Below are 12451 nucleotides of genomic sequence, written 5' to 3'. Positions count from 1 at the left end.
CCTTAAAAGATATCAATACCAAAAGTCATAGCACCCTTCTCCTGAACGAGCTGAACGTTTTGATACCTGAATGGCTGAAATCGCTTAAAAATTGTGGCCTGCGATAGATGCCGAAAAACGTACGGAATAGTGAAAGAAGAAGAAGAATAAAATTAAAGAGAAACAGGAAAACAATGGTGTGAATGCTTAAAAGCATTCACACAATAATAGATAATAAAGAGAAACAGGAAAACAATGGTGTGAATGCTTAAAAGCATTCACACAATAAAAGATTATAATAATCAAGTAATACAATGTAGGCAGCAAAATCATTATATGGTAGTAATATCAGTTTTTTACATCTGAACACATTCTGTGAATATATTAAAGTTTTTTACAAGTAAAAGGAGGAGATTTTACAGAAAGAAAAGCGTTTACATGAGTCTGAAAGCAGAGGCAGCTTCACTGACAGACATATTCTTTTTTTAACAAAAGCTCAGGGGTGTACTTTGCAAACTGTGGAAACAAAATGTTGAGCCTCACTTAACAAAGCTGTCGCAAACAACGTTTGGAGGACAGGAACACACTGACATTACAGCTAGCTGTCCTCTAAAAAAGATGTAGATGGTCCTTGGATGTTTGCAGTAAACTTTTCGAACACCTCCATCAATTGTTTGCTACAAAGAATATAATAAGGCAATTTGTTTTATTTATCTTAGTGTAAAATTTTCCTTTATTGTCATTAAACTGCCAACATTGCTTTTTCAAATCTATTTCACCATTAACTTATATTTTGGGGCCAACTATTTTCTCTTCTATAATAACTTTAAACCATTACTTGATTATTATCTCATAACTTTTAACTTATTACAGTTCTCTAAAGGCTTCTACCAAGCTTTAAAGTGCGACTAAAACTTTTACTGCTGTTTACAATAAAGATATTTAAGAGAAGCTGTTTACAGCTCTGCTCAGTTCTTCAAACCTGCTACCATCATCCTGCCAATGCGCATTATGAACCGAACTGACCAACTTGATGGGTCAGAAGATCACATCCCAATTTTTAATGCAGCCTATAAACTTCTGGCAAAAAAAAAGTATTTTCTACTGCAGAGCAGCCATAAAAAACTCTCCTCCTTCTGGTGCTGCTAAACAAATGCATATTTAACAATCCAATGGGTGTTTAAATTTAAAAGCATCTTCAAGTGTCTTCTTTGAAGAATATACAACTTGACCTTAGAGACATTAAAATCTGAAAGTAAAGCTTTAAAACTTATAACACAACACATAAAATAGATTTAGTTGCTGCAGACTCAACTATTCTCAGTCAAACCAAAAAGAATTATCTCAAAAAAAGGTAAGCCTTTCACTTGATAATTGCCTGCTGCTGACAGCGATTCTCAGAAAGTAATCACTAAATGTACATCTTCAACTGATTAACTTTTGGAGTCAACCCAAATTAGGATGGCTGCTACAGTCTGACCGGAGAAAACACAGAAATGCCTGTAACTCCAACAGTTTCACATATATTGAGGTAAAATTTTCTGTGGTAGTTGCTGAGCATTATCCTCAGCAACTACTTTGAACTCTGCATATTGCACATTGACTTTGCTTAAAACATTGGCATTAACTCTCGGCATCAACCCAGCCTGTCTGTTTTATCTCATGAAGTCCAGGACACATTTTAGTTAAACTCTGGAGAATAAATCACTGGATGTACATCTAAAACCTATTAACTTCTGGGGTCACCCCAAGTCAATAAGGCTACCACACCTATTGGACATTAGCCAACACAAAAATGACTATAACTCAGTCAATTTGACACACTTATTGAGCTAAATTTGGCGTGATAGCAGCTAAGAGTTGTCTTCAGCACATTCTCTGAGTGCTATCACATCTCACAAGATCTCATAATATTACGCATAATGTAATTTTCAAGTTTCAAACACGTACAACTTCATCCCTTCTCAGCATAAAATGATTTCAGTGGAAATGCAGCAAGGACTATGCATTCTTTTAAGGAATGCTAGGCCTTTAATCTTTTACTTAAATAAACCATTAACACCATAAATATTGTCCAGTGCTGTAGTTGAAGATCTGTGTGATTCATTCCTTCCTAAAAGACAAACAAGAAGTTAAAAAACAAGAAAATGAGTGCTGTCTCTTTCTGATTAAACCTTGCTGTAATGGCACAAATAGTCCCCAAGGGAGTCAATATAATCAATGGAGACATCACAGATGTGAAGGAGCTTGTTCCTGTTAATGGCCCAGCCAATGAGCTGTATTATGGACATGCTGCCGAACAGATAAGACATGCAAATCTGTTCATCCACCCCAAAACCACTTTTATGGCTCTGTAACCCTGCGAAGGCTTCAGTTTGCCGAGTTCCTCTCATCGATTGTCCACATTTGCACCTTGTCTTCCTTTTAAAATGACTGACATGCTCTATAAAACACGTATGTGGCGATGGTGTTGGCCTGCAAAAAGCAGAACATCAGTGGGATGTGTGAGTGAGAACATTATGGCAGCAGTCCACTGCCTACCACAGAATGATGAGCAAGGCTTCTGAGGGGCATTTAATGGAGAGTGAAGCACCAAACGGTTTTGTCGAACGGACAGAAAATAGCTGTTGTTTTTGTCTCAAGGAAGCAATATGCAGTTAGAAGAGGCACATGGGAGGATTATTCTGCATGGTTCTTGCAGCACTTAGAGAACATTTGAATACTTTCAGCCATGAATTTTCTTTTTATTAACGTTAAGAAAACTCTCGCACAGCAACATCAACCATAAAACTGTCATTTGCCTTGATACTTGCTTATGCCTTACAGCTTCCACGATGATTAACAGCGATTGATTTTGTGGTAGATTGTGTAGTGTGCGTTTTTTTTATTTATTTTTTTTATTTTCTCTTGGTTTGGTTTACATAATTACATTATGTAGGACATGTGCAGCCAGAAGCGCTTTTTCTCTTTGGAAGACTTCAGAGAGTGAATGGAGAGGATCTATTTCAGGAAGTGGGTTAGTTGTGAGGGGAAGAGGTTTGATTCACAGAATAAACACATATTTTACACATTAACATATTTGTTATTGTACCATACAGCCCCTGGTGTACTTCAGTCAGTACATGGTGATGTATACCATCAGATACAGCTCAATTCAGAGGAAAGGTTTTAAAATTTTTATTTTTACTGGCTTTAAATCTGAGCATCCAAAATATGAGAATTTAATCTCTTGAGCACAGCAGTATTTAAAAGCTTGCCTTTTTATATCTTTAAAATCTTGTAATGCTTGATAAACACCAATGCCTCTAATGCAGAGTTGCTGTTCATACTGACACAGTTTAGCCTGGTGGTTGTGGAACAAAAGGGTTGCAAGATAAATTTAGCAGACTGTGAGGTGATGAATGGGGTACGCAGGAAAGAAGAAAAATCTAATTTCTTACTTTAGAGCATTTTCTAATTTCTGCCATTCTCTCATGTAACTGTATCTCTCCAGGCCTTACCTTTTAAGAGATAAGGCAGTCAAAATTTTTTAGAACTACTTTAAACTGAAACATAAGGACTGAGCCTTATTTTCTACAAAATACTGAAAGAATTTGTTTTTAAATATGGGTTTTTAGAAAGAAGTAACCACAGACTGCAGACCCAGTGTTCCCTAAAGGAGTGAACATCACCAGTTGCCTTTCAAGCCAGAGTTTAAAAAAAGATCATCTTATTAAGAGAAATGATGGAGTTGTAGCCATTGTGAGTAAAAACCAAACAATATCATAAAATATTGTGTTATAACGACTTTTTGTGTTGGCTATTTTTGATTAACTGTGGTTGTCACTTTGAAATGGATTGATTCCAAACATTTAATTATTATTTCCTAAAAGTATCCCTAAAATCTGTCCAGTGATTCATGAAAAATTTTGCTAACAAACAGACAGGGTTAATGCCAAAGTTTTAAACAAAAGTATCACACAATGTGTTGTACTTGGAGTATGGTTTGGAGATGATAATCACTTACTAACACACAACTTTAGCTCAATATCTGTAAATTTATCCGAGTTAACAGCTACTTTTGTATTTAATAAATTCACTTAGATGTGGCGTTTGAATGGGGTTATCTTCAAAACTTAATTAACTGTAAATGCTCATCTAATGATTACTTTCTGAAAGTTTCATTAAATTTGTCTAGTAGTTCATTAGATATTTTGATAACTCTGCACTAAAGCTCGGAGTGGGGCTAAAAGTATGAAGTACTTCTCTAAGCTGTTGTTGTAAAGTAAAAAGTACCACAAAACAGCCCATCTCAACCAGCACATCAGTGCTACTTAAACACAGCTTTCTTAGTAAAACAATACAATTATCAAAGTGAACTGGAATTATGATTAGAATGGAGCCCTTGTTTTGCAAAATCTAAATAATCTATGAGCATTAATTCAGCCATACCATTCTTAATGTGCCGCTGAAGTATTATTGGACTTGTCCTTGAAACCCACTTAAGAGTGAATTGATAAAACCCATTCTCTTTTATGCTCCACTCAAAGAGCCTCCCACACAATTGCAGACTGGGCTAAGACCTGATTTCCATTTCCATCATATGATAACAGCCTCGCCTCACTCTTAGCGAACGACAAACGAGGATAAAAGCTAAATCAAAGCCTGTCAAAAACAATTTGACAAACTAATGGACTGGAGAAACTCGTGTACTATTTCCACATTTCTTTATCGTGACATCATGTGTGTATGGCTGCACACAAATCCACCAGTTATCAGTGGTTTTGTGATGCAGTCTTCTCGATTGGTTCATAAAAAGGTGATATTTAAATCCTAACTGATTATCTCACTTTGATGTAGTAGGAACGAGCGAAACAACATCCTTTGAAGGCAGATTCTCCAACATTCCCCCAGTGTGCTGGCCAGGAACAGACAGCGGAGACACTAAATATCTCACACACACACCAAAAGACAACAAGGCCTCATATGTCACTGTCAGTACTGGCCCACATGAATCCAATATGTACAGCAATGAGAGACTCTGTTCAAATGGATTATTTGCTGCTGGATAACAAGCAAAGAGGCCTCCAGTGAATCAGTATAAGTGTGCCACTTCTTCTCTGTACAGAGTAAACCTGCACAGCACAATACATTCACAGGCATACAGTAGAACCTGCATAAACAAAGAAGCAGAAAAACACAATTTTTACTTGAACTGTTTCCTTACAGGACAGGCTATGATACATAACCCCAGATTGTCTATTCCAGTATAGAATCAGTATTGCTGATCCTTTTCCCCCCAAACAATATTTTCCTACCTGATGCCTCAGGAATGAAGGAATAGTATAGGGAAAAATGTGGGTTTTAATATTAGAGGTTGATATAGAAAGATGATCAACATGGCTGGACTCAAACTGGTCAGACATCTAATTAGCAGCAGACATAAAGATAGACGGACAGAAGCAACAGGAAGGGATTTGCATTGACATTTTAATTAACTGAATATCTGTCTAATCAGGAACCCTGGGGCCTCATCTAATATGAAACTAAACTCTCAAAATTCAATAACTATATTTTGCTCAGTACATAAAAAACCATCAGTACTTCAACTGCAGAGTTAAATATACACACCCATATACAGTAAATGTCACCAATTATTTGCCCTACTCTCTGCGGAAAGGCAAAGTTGTTAAATACACAAGCTCAGAACATGTGAGACCAACTCTTTGAAGTCCAAAACAGCCATGCACATCCACAATCTTAGCCATGTCTAACTGTGTAAAACTGGAATATTGACCATCATGAGCTAATCAGAATGGCCCACGAGTCACTCATGCTTGGCTGCACTCCTTTGAAGGACACATAAACGGACATTTCCTGCTGTTTGTTGAAGACATTGCATCTGATAACTGCCTTACAATGTAGCTGCTGAGCACACGTAGTAAAATAAAATAACAGTCTTGAAAATATTTTTCTGCCTCCTTTGATTTGTTGCTCGCTCTCATGCAGTTTCTGCTAATTGTAACCTGCACAACTGCTGCTAATTGCATGATCAGCCGCATCAGCTCCCTGTTGTTTTGGTTTCATTGTTTGCCAACTGTTGTTGGACTGAAAATGGAGGAAAAAGAAATGCTTATTCTTTTCACTGATTTTGCCTTTTCTTCCTCTTGATGTTCTGCAAATATCAAACAATTCACAAACCCTCTTTTTATTAAAGCAAATATATCAAAAGCAAGGTGTGCAGTACATTTTGAAGGCTCACTTTGGTAATTATGTTCCTTGTACATTTTTATGCAGAATAAGCTTCAATAAAAGTAAAACAGAGGTATATATTATTTTATGTGTGCATGTCAACAAATGACAGTGGGGCCACACTGTTGATTTCTTCACCTGGGGGCAAACTTGCTCTCAGGGGGTTAACAATATCTGTCCAACAATGAATAATGTAGAACCAACATACCATCACACATCCAGCTAACAGGGTGGACTTGTTAGCCAACAGTTACAATATAAACTCCAGTTTAACTCTGTTTGTGATTTCTATCTGTTCCAGAGGGAAATAACTTGCACTTCAGGTGTTTAATAGCCCTCTGTAATATGTTCAGCAGCTTGTTTCACACAGTCACTGAGTGCTGTTTAGTGTTGTGTGTACAGGGTTTTAGAGCATTTTGAGATGATAAAAAGCTTACTCCTGCTCCAGGGGAAAATGAGAAAACGACACTGTAACAACAAACTTTTGGTGGTAATCCTCTGTATTATGCCTTTTAAGTTAATAAAAAGCTATAGTAATTGTTCTCAAGTCTTTGTTAATTTCTCCAATTTCTACATTCTTCTGATTTACTTTGCATTATGTGTAATTTGAACGCAAACATGTGTTATGCATGCATGTAGGACTGCAGAAAACATTCCAAGCAACACATGAACGACTGGTACCATAAGGTGATGGGGTGATTGTGTGCGGCAGTAGAGAAGTAGAGATCAAATTGTCAATTTTATGATTACTGAACTTAAGGTCAAACAGGAGACATACAAAATACTATAAAAGTAAAAGAAGCCAACGCAGAAGGAAAAGATGGGCCAAGCTGTGACGAATCTGGAACACAGTCTGAGAGATCTGCACCAAACGAACTCATCACTAGAAAACACACTCCAGGCTCTTGCTGGGAAATGTCATTGAGTTTTACCCAGAAAGTGACATTCTATCACTGTATGAACACTAAATATGAAGGCTGCTTTTCACTATAATATTCCCAGCATTATGTATCCAACCCAATGGGAATTCGTTGACCAAAATGTGGATTTTTTTTCAAAACATGCAGAGGGAATGAAAATCTAGAAAAACAATTTGAGGATATATCAAATCCAAAAAAATAACACAAAGATATCAAAAATTTAAGCTGTTTTCTTCTTTCATTTTAGCTTGTTTTAAATTCAATGCCAAAAATAAAAGCAAAAAAAAAAAAAAAGTTGGGTCGAGGCATGTTTACCACTGTGTTGCATCATCTCTGGTTTGCATTTGGGAACTGAGGCAAAGAGCTGCTGCAGGTTTTAAAGAGAAATGTTTCCTCATCTGACATTCAGTCAAGAAACCCGGAGCTACTGGGAGTAAATGATCAAGATTTCTCTCAAAACAAATGAAGAAGGAAAATCATGTCTTTCCTGTGCCGTGGAGCAGTAAAATCCCAGCTTCTTGCCTCAAAATGGAAACACCAATTAAACCACTTGGATAAAACCAACATCAAAGAACTGTGGAGTTTAAGTCTATGATAGAAAGAGAACATGACCTCAGCAGCATGACTCTTTGGAGGTAATAAGGATTTTCAGAGCAGCTGGGTCAGATGAGAGGAGCTATTTTTTGTCAACCATCAAACTTTGAGAGATTTGCCTCAGATGCACTTCTCAAAGATTCCTGCCGCTTCATTGAACACAGCCAAGCTCTCTTAGTACATGATCTAGTGTAACACTTAAAAGTTGGTCGACTGGTTTTATAACCACATTAATCATTGTTGCTCCCACACGCTCGGCAAAAAGCCTCGGCTGCTTGTGGAGGGGAGCAATCAGCGAGGTCTCTCATGAATTTAAGACCCAAGCAGACCAGAGGGCGGCCAATTGCAAATCCTACTGCCTCGTATGATTTCCCTGAGCTTTCTTGTAATAAAACTTTAGCTTGCAGACGTACCCTTTCTCAAGTGCAGAGAAACAATAAGACAACTAAAATACAGAGTATTGTAGTTCACTATGTTATTGCGGAGCTACTGGATAGATCGTATTATAGAGTTAGAGGGGGAATTTTTGTTCACCACCTGTAGCCAGTCAGTCACTGTCGGTTCATAGAGGCATTTAATATATCTGCCATGTTTCCCGAGGAAGCAGCATACGAGCTGTAAAGAAACAAAAGAACTCAGGAGAGATATCAGTGCCTCTATAAGACAGACACAATAACAGAGGCAAGTTGAATCTGGAAGTGTTTTGTGTTTACTTCGGTGTCAGGTCTCTTTTTAAACTTTAGATGTTTAACAAGTAAGTCTTATAGGCCCCTATCAGACCTGATGCTAACAGCTGTTCTGAATGATCTGATGGCATTTGGATAAATGTAGGTGCCCCAGTGTGCATTGAAAACGCTTTCACTCTGACCATCTTTGGAGGTGGTCTGAACCTCCTTTATCCTTAAATGTTTCTTAGTCTGAACACAATCAGTTCTGAGTCTCGATGTAGAACCTTCTACTGATCTGGCGAGTCCTCACAAGTCATTACCTGAGTGTCTAAAATAATAATAATAAAAAAAATCTGCTTATTATAAAGCATCCTTTAGGAATATTTGGCTTTTTTGTTTGTTTGTTTTTTTTTTTTTGCTCTATTTTTTCCCCACCTTAAAGCTTTATTGAACTGTTCATGAGAAATATTTTTAAGTAAAATTGTCAGTTTTGTCAAGATTTAATTAATCAGAGTGGATTACCAGATCACTGCATGGTGTCTTTCTCTTAATGTTTGTTTTCAATGTTTAATGAAAAAAAAAAACATTTTCGGGTACACATTTAACTCACAGGTGTGAACACTCTCAGTCAGAGCTGACCACTTGCAGTTGAATCACACAAGACAGAAGTTAGTGCAAAGTCTGCACAGGCACATAAAGTGTGTGAACTTTCAATGCATGCGTAAAATAGTGTTTGCATGATAGCAATGAAACTTGAGACTGGAATTGTTTTAAGATGGTCATGTCCCTACTCATATTAGCTATTAGCTCAGCAGTCTAGTCAGGTTTAAATTGTATTTCTCCAAATTGAGTTTATTTGTAGAGCTATCTACAACAGATAATATATTAATTGTTCATAACCTATTCACAGAATTCCACTGTAAAAGAGCTGAACTATCCTTTTAAGCATTGTCAAGCAATCATCACACAGGCAGAATCACTGGAAAACCCAGTTTATTACTTTTGCTTCCCAGAACATCTCACCGTGCCCTGTGCCTGTGTGGCATGTTTAGAGTTATGATCAGGGGGATGCTATTTGGACTTACATATATCTGCTGCATTGTAGCCTGCTGATAAGCTTTAAGGTGGTCACCTCCTATGATTATTTATTACCGAGTGCAGAAGGTGAAGTGATACTATTTTTGCCTGTGTCTCTGTGTGTGTTCATTTCTTTGTACCTTTAGTAAAATATGTCATAAAACATTTAATGGAATTTAATGAAAATTCTCAACAAAAGATGATCTCTTTTGTCTAAAGAACTGGCACAAAAGGCAGTGGGTGACATGCATTCCTTCAAGGAATGCTCGGCCTTTAATTGTAAGCAGGATTTTATGTGACACATTTGAAGAAAGATCAGTGGCTCAGTGGGATGTTACATTCTTTCTGTTGGGCATATGCCTCGTTTCTCTGCCTCTCTCTTTGTTCTGCAGCTCTCTCACTCCCCACTCTGAAAATAAACAGAGAGCAGCTCAGGTGCCTGCCTACAACAACTGTGAGTGGTCCAGTTTGCTGCTTTTAGGATGCATTCAGCATTTCGTGAATCCCCATGTCTGTCTTCAACCAAATTTTACTATAAACAGCCACCAGAAAAAGGCCTTTGCTGTGCTCTGAATGGAGTCAAAACCTTAACCGTCTGATTGGCACCTCATTTATTCAGCCTAATGGAAGGAGGTGGGCCTGTGGCTGAATGGAAACACACAGATACACAGCGTGAGTGACAGACCTGCCACCTTATTACAGACAGTCCCTTGGCCTTTACTTTGTTGTCTACAAGGCATCTGCTCAAACAAGGTGGAGTTAAAAAGAATCAGACGTAACAGCTTCTTGAGGCGGAGTTACTTTATAAGAGGTGTCAGGCTGCCCTTCTTTTATTGTCAGTGCTAAGCTATTTGAAAGTGGGTCAAAGAGTGGGTTAAATGAAACAAATGATGAAAGAAATCTCCTGGGAGCCGGTAAGGATGGGAGCTAAAAGTTTAGCTTTCCTGGCTTCCATTTTGGCATAAAATTAAAAGAGAAGACATGCTTAAACTCTCACTTGCACTTCATTTACCAGGTTTGATTGTTTGCAAACTCAAAGGGAAAGAAAGTCTGACCTGCAAACAAAGAGTAACAGTGTGCTTCTCACAACAAAGTTGAGCTGTGACCAATTAGGGAGGGGAAGTTGCTATGAAAAGAGAAACTGAGAGATCTGCTGTAGAACCAAACACAACGATGCGTAGGGCCTCCGTTCTGACATAAACATGCACTCTCACAAACATACAGTTCAAACTGCTGCTGGATGGTTTGAAGTGTGAAAGAGAAGCTTTTGTCTTTGATATTTGTCAGTTTTTACTTATATGACCAGCAGTGGTTTGAAGATGAGCTCTTTTAAAATGGAGCTGCTTCATTCTCTAACATGCAATAAATGCAATGCCGATGAAACTAGTATTCCTTGAAGTAATGAATATTGCCTGCTGCCTTGCTTACGGCTTGGAGGATGTGATAGAGATGACTCTTGGCTGCCACGTACCAAATTTTAGCTCAGTATCTATAAAACTGACTGAGTTACAATCCATTATTTGTTTTCTAATGTTCATCGGCTGTGACAATCGTTTTAAATTAAATTGACTAGTTAATTGTAACTGTACATCCAGTGATTAGATTCAAATAGTTCATTAAAATCTATCCAGTGGTTCATTAGATATTTTGATAACAGATAAACAAACAAACATTGGCACAGACAGAAATACAAATCATTACATTATCACCCCTCCCAAAAAAAGTGGGAGATACCAACCCTGAACACATTTAAATATAGCTTGATAATGAAAATATATAAAGACATCCTGAATTCCTGACAAGGAATCTGATGGAAAAATAATAAAAAAATCCACAGAATCAATCACTTTTACAGTCTGCTCTAAAGGCATATCATGTTGAACGCTACGGTTAAAATGCTAACAAATGCAATTTGTGAAGTTGTCAAAGGAACCTGCCAAACTCAAAGAGTTTTTTTTGGTGCTTTCTGTTATTATAGGCTGGATGTGTCATTTCACAAATACTCTTCCTAAACACACCGTGTTGCTAGAGAAAAATAAAAAAAAGAGCTTTCCTGACAGTTCATCCTCTCTTTTAAAATTACCTCTTGCTTTCATCCCCTTGTGTAATTTCACTTCTGTGGCTTCCTTGCCTGCATTCTTCACAAACACGCACATACTGGCACACAACGCACAATTTATGTATTTATTCATTTTCTCTGCAGCTTGTTCAAAGCGATGTACACATCACCCTCTCTTGACGTGTGAAGCTCAGGTTTTTTAATTATTCATTCGGCAATATCTAAAGCAGATATATTCCAGGACTTTTATTTTGCTGACAACCTTGGCTTAAAGCAGAGTAAAACGATGGACAGTTTGAATGTGCAAACAACTCCTGCTGGGTAGTAATATTTTTTCCAGCTCTTTGCTCTTCTCACTCTTCGTCATGATTCTAGATCACTTTGACACAGTGGAATAAATCAGTTTGTTACAAGATAAACTTACTGCAGCTTACAGAACATCACAAATACAGGAAGCTTGCTGGTGATAAGTTTTTCTGGTAGCAACACATAATACAGCCCACATACTCGGCACATACAGGGACTTGTTACCCTGTACTTACAGGGTAAGTACATGGTAAGTACCAGGTATGTACCAGGTAAGAAAAGAATGTAAATACGGTTGCACATACCAGGTACTTACCATGTATGTGTCAGGTACATACCAGATAAGTAACAAGTAAGTACAAGATAAGTACCGGGTAGGTACCAGATAAGTACTTGTATATTGACAAGGCAGGACTTGACAGGATTCAGACTCGCAACACAATCACGAAGTTTTAAGGATTTTATTATGGGAAGAGGAGGATCGGGACCAGAAGCTCTGAACTGCGCACTCACGTGACCGTCGTGGATCGGGACCAGAACAGGTAAGTCCTCCTTAGCTTGGTGGCTAGATGCAGACAGGCTTGTCTGAAAGGGACTGAGGCAAGAGGGAAAGTCCA

The sequence above is a fragment of the Kryptolebias marmoratus genome, linkage group LG8 (genome assembly GCF_001649575.2).
Source record: "Kryptolebias marmoratus isolate JLee-2015 linkage group LG8, ASM164957v2, whole genome shotgun sequence".
NCBI classification, from domain to species: Eukaryota; Metazoa; Chordata; class Actinopteri; order Cyprinodontiformes; family Rivulidae; genus Kryptolebias; species Kryptolebias marmoratus.
This window is presented reverse-complemented; position numbering follows the sequence as displayed.